Raw genomic sequence first — 12,415 nt, forward strand, 5'->3', positions numbered from 1 at the left:
CAGTCAAGCATACAAGATATATTTATCCATCTATGGATTATGTGTTGGCATCTATATGTACATAACTCTTTGGCATTCTGAGCTGATAAGATTACATGGAAAATCACAGCTATCTGTGTATTTCTAACCCTAAACCTACATTAGTACCTTTATTTCTTCTTGTTTGTATACCAGTTACAGGATTTTACTTTAGGGACTATATAACCCAGGGTGTAATTTGGAATCAACTCTCTACCTAGTTGTGTGAGGTTTATAATCTATGAATCAATGTAGAAAGAAAAGTACTGATGGGAAGGATGATGAGGAAAAAGATGAGCAATATTTCTGAAAATTAAAATAATTCATTAAAATGCTTAATGGATGTTGTATTTTGTGAATGATGACAGCCACACATTGCTTAAATTAGAACATGTTTATTATAGAGTAGTTGAAAATTCAGAAAATTATAAAGGACAAAATAGAAATTATCTGTTGCCCAAAAATAACTGCTTCCTATTATAATATTGTATAACCTTTTAAACTTTTTAAAATATTGAAATCTTATGGTTTTACAATCTCAGTTGTGCACTTAATATATTAAATGCATTTCCTGGGATGCCTAGATGGCTCAGTCGGTTAAGCATCTGACTTGGGTTCAGGTCATGATCTCACGGTTCATGGGTTTGAGCCCCACATTGGGCTCTGTTTGGAGAGCCAGAAGCATGGAGCCTGCTTTGGATTTTGTGTCTCCATCTCTCTCTACCTCTCCTCCATTTATACTCTCTTTCACTCTCTCTCCCTCTCTCTCTCTCTCTCTCTCTCTCAAAAATAAACATTAATTTTTTTAAAATCTATTAAATGTATTCCCCAAGTTTTAAGTTTTACCTTGAATTACAGTGACTCTTCAGTATTCAATTGTTTGCATTATTTATGTGGTGAATATATATATATCTATCTTCAAATCTTTTATATGTAATATGCGAGAGATCAGTAGAGTATACCTAATTTCTCTTAGATATAGTAAATTTTTGTCTATTCAAGCTGTTAAGCATACATAGCTCACAGTGGTCATGCTACCCAGATTTTTGCAGTACGTTGACTGAATGACATGTAGCCAAAACATCCAGAAGTAAAATAAGTTATTTACTTTTTTTCTTGTTTAATGTTTTGTTGTTTATATGTTTTGTTTTCATAGTTTGGAATTAACAGATATTGTATCAAAAATTAGTAAACAGATGTGTAATATGAAGCCTAAACTTGTGCAAGTTTCTTCTACTTAGCTATCATTAGATGGTAGCAATGAATTCCATAATCTTATAATCAAAGAAAAATTAGAGTTAGGTGGCACATTACAAATTACTGGCTTACTACCCTTATCTTAGACCTGAGTAACCTAGACCCGGAGAGGTGTCATAAAGCAGGTCTCAGAGCTGTGTGTTAGTAATATCAAAACTAAAGTCCGAATCACTTTTTTCTTCTAGTTTTTTAGCATGAACAAGAAAACAGCAACAGTGACAAAACAAACACACACACACACACACACACACAAACATGCATCTGACTTCTGATTATATTTTCTAGCTTATTCATTTCTGTCTGAATCTGCCTCCCTTCTCATGGCATATTTTTAGGCAGTTCTGACCCCAAAGAGCCTTTTCTATTTGGAAGGAGAAATATGTACCCCGATCACATTTGTGCATGGACTTTACCCTCCTGTTCAAATAGACTTCTTTGTTTCTGTAGCTATGTGCTCTCAAAATTGTGTGTAGCCAATGGAATTAGTTTTGCCCATGAGAAAAAGTCCTCCCTGTTTTTCACTATTATACTTTATTCACTTTATTCTGAAGGTTGACACAATCTCCAATTTTATTTTCTAAAATACAGTACCGTTTAAAAATGTGTTTTGTTCACATCCTTAATTTGGGAGATCATATCTCTTTTTTTTTGTTATTTATTTCACATGTTTGTGGTCATGGAGACTTACATGATTAACTGCTGTTTTTGTAAGTCATTTGATGTCAAAGAATTATTTTAATCCACTTAAAATAAGTGGTTTTTAAAATTTTCTCTGAAAAACAGGAAGTCAAATGTTCATTAAAAAATCAAAATAAGTCTGTCTCACTTTAGTTAAATGTTATAGCACCCTATTTACTAAGTCCTGTTTTGTCAACTTTTGTAACTAACTCTTATAGATACATCTAGGTCACAATGAATTCTTGGCAAATGACAATATAAAATTCTGAATAAAATGGAAGGAAGTGATTCAAATGAATACAGATAGATTGATATCTATATATATTTAATTGACTGGTGATTTTGTATTTCAAGGGTAAGATCCCATGCTTCATTATCGATACAATTTCTTCAATGACCTCCATTCAGGCTGTTTAGCAAAACCAAGTATCTTATTTTATTTTCATTAAGGATTACATTAAATTACCAAATACCCCATAATAGGTATCAAGGATACATTACTAATCTTTTACTCTGCTCATTTTCGCTGTAAAGACATTAGTAGGATTTGTTGCAAATTGATGCAGTTATCATTTGTTAAGACAGAAAGTCATCTAGGGCCTTGCTATTCAAAATGTAATTCAGTGACCAGAATCTTGACATTGGATATTCAGAAATGTACAGAAGGAATATAGCATATAGCAATTTACCAAGCACTAGGAATTAACAAATGCTTATATTTGTTTCAAATAGTATCTTAAAGAAATGAAACATTACAAATATCGCTGAAGTCTTTTTGAAACTCCTAGTCCATTTAACCTCTGTTCTCCATATCCCATAGTGAAGTCTGTAATCACAATTCATTTTTTTAATTACATATATATGTAATTTAAAAATATATATATATTCAATGTATAGTTCCATTTCCTATGTTTTAAATGTTTTACATAAATGATGTGATACTATATTTACAATTCTATAACTTTTGTTTCACTCAACATTAGTTTTGAAATTAACCATTTACATGTTTCTATATTGTAAGCAATTTTTCTTCTATGAATTTTAAAGTTTTACTCTTTACATTTGCGATTTAGTCCATCTAGATTTTATTTATGTGATATAGAAAAAATGTGGTTTTAACCAGACTTTATATTATTTTTGAAAATCTTCTTACGTTAGTCTTTGAAATTTTCATGGGTATTTTATTTAATATTTGCTTCTCTTTGTTTTTTTCTATTATGAAGAGTTAAGTGATACAGAAGGTTTGTAAGATTCATGAAAAAAAAAATCCCTTCATTGAAATTAAATTGGATATGCAGATTGGAATAAAACGAATACATTTATAATACTATAATACCATCAGTCCTATTCATGAACATAGTGCATCTCTTCATGTATTGCTTTTTTTAATGCTCCTCAGTAAAGTTTTGTATTTTTGTCCATTATATTTCTTGTACAACTTTTGTAGATATAATCATAGATAACTTTTACATATTGTTGCTATTTTGAATAAGATAATTTACCTTATTATATTTTATAAGGATTTATGAGAAATAAGAAATGTATATATATATATGTATATATACATAATTCTGTGTATATGTTTGCAGAGACAGACATTGTGTGTGTGTGTGTGTGTGCGCGCGCGCGCGCGCTCATGCATGTGGGTGCCCAGAAAACTTGCTAAATTCTCTTCTTTGTCTATATATGTGCAATTTTGTCCACTGCAAATAATAACCTGCCACTCTGGTCTTTTCCCATTTTTATGCCTTTTTTTTTTTAAGTATTATTGAATTGAGTAGGATCTCCAGTGGCTGGGTAACAGCAGATCACCTTGTATTTTAATAATGTCAGTCATGTTCACACATTAACATTTTCTGTATTTTTTTTAGTAGGACTTAGTTTTTACTTGTAAGACATACCTATTTCTTGTAAGACATATTTCTCCCCTATCTTTAGTTTACTAAAAGTTACTTTTTAAAGGTATAAATGGTTGTTGAATTCTGTTTTTCCTACATGTTATAAGTTTATATTTTTTCCATCTAATTTGTTATTTGGATAAAGAATATGAATTAGGGTACTTATACTAAAATATCATCACATTCTTGAGATAAACTAATTTTTTTAATTTGTGAGAGAGAGAGCATGTGCACAAGCTGGAGAGGGGCAGAAAGAGAAGGAGAGAGAGGATCTCTAGAAGATTCCACACTGTCAGTGCAGAGCCTGATGCCCAATCCCATGAACTGTGAGATCATGACCTGAGCTGAAATTAAGAGTCAGATTTTTTTTTAAGTTTATTTATTTATTTGGAGAGAGCACAAGTGGGGAAGGAGCAGAGAGAGAGGGAGAGAGAAAATTCTAAGTTGGCTCCATGCTGCCAGCACAGAACCCCACACAGGACGTAAAGTCTCGAAACCACGAGATCATGACCTGAGCAAAAACCAAGAATTGGATGCTTACCCCACTGACCCACTGAGGTGCCCAAGATAAACTTTTTATTTTGAGACACTTGTTGCCATCATTGCCTTATTATGATGAATTTTGCTTGCATTACTGGAGGAGGCTGCTTTTATTTAGATGTTAACCATTTTATGCAGCAATATGATTGGCCTATAATTTTTATTTCATTGTATTGTTCTTATGCAGTTGTTGTATTGATTATACAGTAGCTTGTTTGACTGGCTTGTTTAATAGATTGTTTAATTCATAAAACAATCATGGTGGTTTTCCCTACTTTTTCTATTTTTAACACAGTCCATATAGGGCATAGATCATATGATTTATACAGTGAGCTATAACTCACTTTAAACAATATCTGAACCCTACGTAAAATATTTTATTTTGAATGTGACCAGTGAGCAGTGCACAACATATTCCACACTGAAGTGGATTCTGCAATCAAGGGAAAAGGAAAAAAAAACAAAACAAGACATTAAGTCTGGGAAGGACCACCATCAAGATCAAAGCTAATACAAATCTATACTCACATTTCCAGAAATGACCCATTCAACTGTGTTTTTAGTGTATTTATTAAACGAATATTTCCATGTCTATTTTTGAAAACATCCAAATTGGTATTTATATAGTAAGAGCATCCATAAATTTGGACGGTATAGGCTTAAAAAAACTGATAAAATGATACCTGTGATTGCCTGGCACAGATGTAAACGGAGGAGGCCCGATTTCAGTACATTTTGAGAAGTAACTGGAACCTAATTTAGTCTTCACTTAGCACACAGAAAGAAAAAATTGATTTGTGTCTTTAAATATATTTATCTCTTGTAGGAGGAAAAATACTCAAAATTGGAGAATTTTGGGATATACCACTGACGAATACTTCAGAACTGATTGTCTCTGTTCCATGTCTGAACTTCTAAAACAGGATCTGATTAGGCATTTGATTTCCCTGGGACCTGACATTGAGAAAGATTGCCTGGGATAACAAATGTAAGTATTTCATACGCTGCAGGAAAATACCTACATGGAAATGAAGAAGCTATTTTCTTTTCTTTTCTCTTTAACTTTAATGTTTATTTATTTTTAAGAGACAAAGGGAGATAGACAGAGACAGCGAGAGAGAGAGAGAGCGCATCGGGGGGCAGGGGCAGAGAGAGGGAGACACAGAATTGGAAGCAGGCTCCGGGCCCTGAGCTGTCAGCACAGAGCCCGACGCGGGGCTCGAACCCACAAACTGTGAGATCATGTCCTGAGCTGAAGCCGATGCTTAACCGACTGAGCCACCCAGGTGCCTCAAACAAGTTAATTTCTGATTAAAAAAGTAAGCTGTTATGGATTTAGATCATGGTAAATGCTGATCAACTCTGCATTACTAATTGAGCTGAAAGAAAACTGTAGTTTCAATTAGGTTATCCATTCTGATTTATTGGTAATGGCTGCCTGTGTTGATGAGTGTTTTGAGGTCAGGCTCATATGACTGCAATGATTTATTAGCAATGTAAGAGTGAGATGGGAAAGATGGATTGGCAGTATAAACATCACAGATTTGCCATCCTTAGTGGACTCATTTTTTAACCACTGAGGCCGAGTAAAAAAGAAGCCTCATCCAAAATAGTTATATTTGCCTTGTCTGTCTCTAATGATAATTATACTATAGCTGTCTATTAATCAAGTGCAATTGAACAAGGGTGAATTTGTAGGTACACCATGAGCAAAGACGCTACAGTAATATAGAATCAATTGTCTCCCCACTGCAGAAAATCCATGGATAGTCACAAATGCATTGGTAGTCGCCAGTAAGGTAATATAGTCTAAGACTAACATGGTAATAACTAACTTAGCGTAGATAGTTCAACAGAACTAAACTGTCTTATCTCTCTATTTTGAACAATGTATTTTGCATATTTATTTTGTTTTTTTCAATTTTAAAACTACTCTTCAGAAACAATAGTATTTTACCCACTTTACATTCAAGGAAACTGAGGATCAGAAATAAACACTAATTTGACATATGTCTAAAATAAGAAGATTGTTTAACTTAACCTGAGGAGTTACAATATTTACCCAAGTCACAAAACTATTAGCATTACAGTCATAATTTGAACCCACTCAAAATGCCACCATAGTCCTCTCTTTCCAGAATACTATAATCTCATCACATAGTCTTCTAGAAAGTCCGTGTGCTTTCTTTGTTAAATTTCTAATATGAAAGATATAGTAAAGATTTTATTCACATATTTATTATGAAGAGCATGAATTCACATATGTCCAGAGATCATTAATATAGAGAGATCAATAAAAGAACCATTTTCTTACCATGGAGTTTTCAAGGAGAAAATGTATGCATTCATATGTGTATGTGTGTGTATGTGTGTGTGTGTATGTATACACACATATGTATATGTATATCATATAATGTTAATATATAAGTATTGTTATATATATATAACTATATATAACATATATATATATATATATATATATATATGAAGTGCTAATTCACTTAATTATCTATTTGGAGATTTAGAGTCATCTAAAATAGCAAAGTAAGAGATTAGAAAATGTAATTGCTCCACTTTTCTTCAGATCACTTGTAAACTGAAAGCTACTCAGGAATAGGTACCATCTAATCCATCATTTTCACCAGTACCTAGAAGGCATTATGCACTTGAGGGAAATATTTTTGGTGAATAAATGAGGAATACCAAGGGTTATCGATAAATTAGAGGTTATGGGACTTACTCTGCAAGAATATTGAAAATACTAACCTCCACCGCAGCAACTTCTTACTTGACACATCCCCAAAAGCAAGGGAATCAAGAGCAAAAATAAACTGTTGGGACCTCATCAAGATTAAAAGCTTCTGCACAGCCAAGGAAACAACCCAGAAAATTAATAGGCAACCAACGGAATGGGAAAAGATAGTTGCAAATGACATATCAGATAAAGGGTTAATATCCAGAATCTATAAGGAACTCACCAAACTACACGCCCGAAAAACAAACAACCCAGTGAAGAAATGGGCAGAAGACATGAACAGACACTTCTCCAAAGAGGACATCCAGATGGCCAACAGACACATGAAACGATGCTCAGCATCCCTCCTCATCAGGGAAATACAAATCAAAACCACACTGAGATACCACCTCACGCCAGTCAGAGTGGCTAAAATGAGCAAATCAGAGAACTCTAGATGCTGGCGAGGATGTGGAGAAACGGGCACCCTCCTACACTGTTGGTGGGAATGTAAACTGGTACAGCCCCTCTGGAAAACAGTGTGGAGGTTCCTCAGGAAACTAACAATAGAACTCCCCTATGACCCAGCAATAGCACTGCTAGGAATTTACCCAAGGGATACAGAAATGCTGAGGCATAGGAGCACATGTACCCCAATGTTCATAGCAGCACTCTCCACAATAGCTAAAACATGGAAAGAGCCTAAGTGTCCATCAACAGATGAATGGATCAAGAAGATGTGGTTTATCTATACCATGGAATACTACATGGCAATGAGAAACAATGAAATCTGGCCATGTGTAGCAACATGGATGGACCTTGAGGGTGTTATGCTGAGCGAAATAAGTCAGGCAGAGAAGGACAAATACCATATGTTTGCACGTATAGGAGGATTAGGAGGAACTTGATGGAGGAACAAGGGGGAGAAGAAGGGCGGAAATGGTGGGGGAAAGGGAGAGAGGCAAACCATGAGAGACTCTTGAATGCTGACAAAAACTGAGGACTGATGGATGTGGGGGGGAGGGGGGGATTGGCATGGAGGAGGGCACTTTGGGGATGAGCACTGAGTGTTATGTAGAAACTAATTTGACAATAAACTATTTGTAAAAAAAATAATAATAAAAAAAAATAAAACTAAATTGTGAAAAAAAAAAAAAAGAATATTGAAAATACTAAATGAGTGACTGCCAAACACCTACATAGTGCCTGGAATGTGCATTTATTTTCAGGACCAACTCCTACTTAAATAAAAGAAAGTGGAGTTTAAACTCTAAAACAAGGTTTTTCACATTTTCATGTGCTTAAGGACCTTGTGAGGAGATTGCCTTCAGTGACTCGTCACAAATATCTCAATTCAAGTGAGTAGCCTAAGAAGCTGTCTTTTAAACAAGCATGACAGATGCGTGGAGAGCACACACAGTATTTTAGACAATGTAGCTCTTGAAAGCATGGTTAACTAGACTGAATTATTTATTTACAGTTTCAGGAGTTTACACTTCGCATAATAATTTTATTTATTTCAGTTTATTTTATTTAAAGTTTACTTACTTTAAGAGAGTGCACAGGATGGGGAGAGAGAGAGTGAATGAGAGACAGAGAGAGAAAGAGAGAGAGAGAATCACAGGCAGGCTCTACACCATTAGTGTGGAGCCCAGTGTGGGACTTGAACTCACAAACTGTAAGATGATGACCTAAGCCGAAACCAAGATTCGGACAGTTTAACCAACTGAGCCACCCAGGCACCCCAGCATAATACCTTTAAAAGCAATAATATTTAGAAATTCGAAAAGCATAGTATTTAAAAAGCATATTGCAATGTGTGTTGTCAAGCAGATAAGAACCTCGTGGAGCTAGACGAAGAGCTACTGAATTATTCCTGTTGATCTGTGACCATGTGGTAATGGGGATTAAGAACTAGTCCTCTCCAGTAAATAATAATGCATTACCATTACGTTCATCTTCCTTTCCTCCCACACCACTTAAACATGATAGAATAATCACTTTTCCCCAGCCACAATACACAACTTTTTTTTTTTTTCAGAATGATGATTTAGAAAACTTTTAAGAAGGGACTTGTCGTCTTCTCAGATCTCCATTTCCACCCAAAATAATAGTTTGTCAAGTTGCAGGATATGTGAGCCTCGTGCAGAGTGTAATCTGAAGCTCAGCGTTCACATTCTAAGTTCGATAATACGTTTCCTTTACAGAGCCCCAGACGCTGCCCAATTTGCTTTTAAAATGTTCAAATCACTTCTCCAATGAAGATTTCTAAGTGCGCTTTGAGGATGAGAGACTGGCCACACCGGGAAGGAAAGAAGAGTGAGAAAATAGGGGGAAAGGAAAAGAGATCTAGAGAAAGAAAGCAATTATTCCAAATGACCGAAGCATTATGAAATGCCTAATGATTTTGTTTTTAGAGTCGTGAGTGCTTCTGACAGTAGAGCTCAAAGCACAGAGATAGCTGGTGCTGTGACCATTTTCAGAACCAGACCTCATACTCAACTGTGCTGTCTTCCTTAAGGCCACTCTGGTGGTCTCCTCTCCGGCTTCTCCCCAGTTCTTACAATATCAAATTTCCCACATCTGGACACAAGCTAGGAATCTTTGTTTGCAAAGCCTTCTGTTTGGGGAAAGTTTCCAGTGAAATAGAAAATAAATAGATGTATCTGTTTCGGTGAGTGATACAAACCTGACAATTGAACAGTACAGTTTCTGTGCAGTAGTTTAAAAGTGGGCTTTTCATGTAAATTCCAGTCACTTCCTTCATCTTTGAGGTCAGTTCAATCTTGCAAACTCCGCTTTACTTTAGGAATCTCAGGTATTGGCGAGGTTTATACAAATTAACTCTGATGAGATGGGGGAAACACTATTCGTTTTCGTATAACCATTTTTTACTATAACTTTCACCCTCTGACTTAAAACATATGCTCCTTCTGAAAATATTCATTAACCTTTCACATGATGTATAACTAGCTTTATCACGGTGGATTAAAAAAAAAATCCCACTTAGAGTTTTGAAAGAGAGACCCAGTGGGAAATACACAAATGGTAAACTCCACCGAAGGACACAAAAAGGCCCATAAAACATCAGAAGGGTTATAGAGGTCTATGGATTTTAATTGCTGTGTGCCATTGGGCCTTTACAAAGCAATCAAGCAGGCAATCTCCAAAGACAGTCCTGCCATAATACATTTAACAATAGAGTTCTCACCCCATCGGCAGACTAGGGTTTATGAAGGTCCCAATAGCAATTAATGACCTTGTATGCTGAGAGGGAGAGAGAGAGAGAGAGGAAAAAGAGAGAGAGAGAGAGAGAGCTAAATTGACTCTCTTTTTGATATATAAGTATAGAAATGATAATTTTATGAGGAGGAAAGTTAAAAGTAAAAGTTAGAGTTAAGGAAGGCAATGATGTTCATAAGTGTACTTTATACTTTCTTTCTTTTACCTAATTTCCCCAAAGGTAAGGAGAATTAGTGAAAAGAAGGATGGTCACCAAAATGACTTATTGCCTGAAGGGGACTTTTGCTGTGTTCATTTTCTGGTGAGGGGAAGGGAAATTGATGGATTTATTTGTTGTTGATCATAATACAGTGATTCAATTATTTGAATATGGTACGATGATCATTATAACCATTAAGACATTCTGAATATTCAATTTTCATTGATGTCAACTCACTAAAACTAATATTAATATTTATGCTTCATTCCATATCTGCTCTGCATCACAAACTACACCTTTATTTAATCCTATGATTAAATGTTACTCTCTTTAACCTGATACAGTAGAACATGTAGAGAGGTGGCTCAAGGCGAGACTTCTAAGTGACCACATTAGGGTTCAATCCTAGATTTTTTGAAACCATGGACTCAGAATCTTTCTAGCATATCTAGAACAGTCTTTCACGTGCCACTGGAGCCAGTAATATATAGCTGTGTTCTAGGAAGTCTGTTTTACAACGTTATAACTTCAACTCGGGCTTAAGCTTTAAGAAGATTAAAGAGTTTGGATGTGATTAGATATCCTCTTCCTATCTGCCTTGAAATGCCCACTAAGCAAGACTTGGGAATTATACACACTGACAGAGACTATAATCAGTATAAATTACTTCTGCCTAATATCCAGTGCCTTGTCCTGACTAGACCTACTGGCCTCCAGAGAACATTGTTCACTGGCCTTCTCATTTCATCCCCATTATCTGCAGCCATTTTTTTCCCACACTGGTGCTTTGACCCAACCCCCCAGGTTAAATTTCTATTTGCTGCCTCACCCAGTGGGGGCTGAGAGACAGCAGGTCTGAATATAGAAGTTTCAAACAAAAACCAACTAAACAAAAATGTCTTGTGAAATGCAGTGATGGCTTCTTAGAATGTTCCCCTGTCCTGTACTTTTCTAAGTTATCTCTGTACACATCTAATATTGAATTTAGAGTTCAGTCATTCATCTCTCACCACAGATCCTGTCTTAACGGGAAATAAAGTCTATCTTGCTTTGCCTTTCAACATACTTTCTATCAACTGAAGGACAGCAATGTGTGATAGAGGGAAGATATGATGGTACAAACACCTCCCCCAAAACTTACCAAGAGAAACATGTTTCATAAAGGAAATTTGTCATCACATAAAACGTTGTTCACCTTATTTTATGTGTGTGTAATTGATAGCTTAGTACCACAGGATGGCTCTCACACCAAGAAGAAGAAGCTCTGATGATAACAATAATTATAGCTCTCTTTATTTTAAGCTTCCTAGGAATGAAGCTCTTTGCAAAGTGTTTTACATATTTATTTTTACTTAACCAATGTTTAATTAGAACTTTACAGTTCCCAAAGATAATTCACGAAAACAATCAATCTCATAACTGAATTTTTAATGTAAATGGCTTTATCCACTCAATTTTAATGTATGTCCAAAACTGAAACAACAATGCACAGTATAGTTTGATGTAAATAAAACAATGTCTCTTTGATTCTTTTACATGGAAACTTCAACATTTTCCAAAAGGTTATCTCATTTTGAGTAAAAGTTAGTCCTTAAAATAACCCCAGACAAGGTACAGGACCCGTTTCTGTTGCCTCTCTGGTCTCCTCTTCCATCTGCTTCTGTCCTCAACCCCAGCCACATAGGCTCCTGTTTATCCTGGAATAGGCAATGATTCCACTAACTCAAATCCTTTGCCCTCGTTCTGCCCTCTTTCTGGATGATTCTTCGCTCTAATATCTTTCTGGATCTCTCCCTCAATGTCAGGACTTGCAGATAGATCACCTCAGTGAGGCTTTTTTTTTCTTTT

This window comes from Hyaena hyaena, unplaced genomic scaffold (assembly GCF_003009895.1).
Source record: "Hyaena hyaena isolate Hyena2069 unplaced genomic scaffold, ASM300989v1 scaffold_196, whole genome shotgun sequence".
NCBI lineage: Eukaryota > Metazoa > Chordata > Mammalia > Carnivora > Hyaenidae > Hyaena > Hyaena hyaena.